Source organism: Prionailurus bengalensis, chromosome B1 (genome assembly GCF_016509475.1).
Source record: "Prionailurus bengalensis isolate Pbe53 chromosome B1, Fcat_Pben_1.1_paternal_pri, whole genome shotgun sequence".
Classification (NCBI taxonomy): domain Eukaryota; kingdom Metazoa; phylum Chordata; class Mammalia; order Carnivora; family Felidae; genus Prionailurus; species Prionailurus bengalensis.
Genome location: NC_057344.1, coordinates 117,269,254 through 117,270,301, shown reverse-complemented (window position 1 = coordinate 117,270,301; position 1,048 = coordinate 117,269,254).

Sequence of the window (1,048 nt, the reverse complement as noted above, 5' to 3'; positions counted from 1 at the left end):
TTTAAAAAATAAGTAAGCATTAAAGTGTCACCCAGTTTCGGACACTCTCCTGTGCAATAACACGTGACCTGAGAAACAGCTGTTGTATGCTCTTCTGTTCAGGGTTCCCTGGCTGAGGATCAAGAAGCCACCTGAGGGTGACTATGCCTCACCTTACCTCTGCACAGCTCCGGAGGTCTTTTTGATAGGCCAGAGGTCCATGTCAGTGAGGTGTCTCTGCTTCCAGTGGCTCAAATCTGCACCCAATGGGGTGCTAAGGAAGGGCTGCACCTTCTGGAGTTCTCGCCAGCCTGAAGCCACCTGTCTTCCCTGTTCTGTCAGTCTTGCCTTATTGCCAGGCCATGCATAACCTTGCGAGAACATATTCTTCATCTTTTGCCTGGCACCCCCTCTTTTCACACAGGGTAGGTACAAATGCAGGAGGCCAGGTTCAAGGACCAATATTCTAGAGCAGTGCTTCTCAAACTTTAGAATTTATTAGAGTCACCTGAAGGCGTTTGTTAACACGCAAGATTTTGCATTTCTCCTGAGTTCCCAGGTGATGCTGATACTGGTCTCTGGGGAGCACATTTTGAGAACCACTGCTCTAGGTCAGCACTATGCTGCTCCTGGGCTCCTATCCCAGCACTTGTCTTGGAGCTTCTGCCCACCAACAGGACAAACATAGCTAGACCTGTGAGGATCTTAGCAGAAGGCCCAATTTACGTTCAAGATGACACCTCCACCACTAACATAGATGAGAAAATATTGATCCTCCCATGTTTTTACTTTTAAAGCAGAGGTTACTTACCTGCATTCTTGCCATATAGGATTTGACTTAAGAACTTCAAACACACATATCCCTTATGTATGAATAGTTGACCAACACAATTCTGGGTGTGGGCATGGGACTCCATCAAATGCTGAAGAATGGCAATTTATGTGGCTTCTTCCTCTGACAATAGAAACCATTGTATTTAGGGGATACAACATTGCCTTTCCTAGATGAACTGTGAAGTTACTTATGGGTAGGAGGTCTGGAGGATTAGAAAAGAGGAACTGTAAAGCC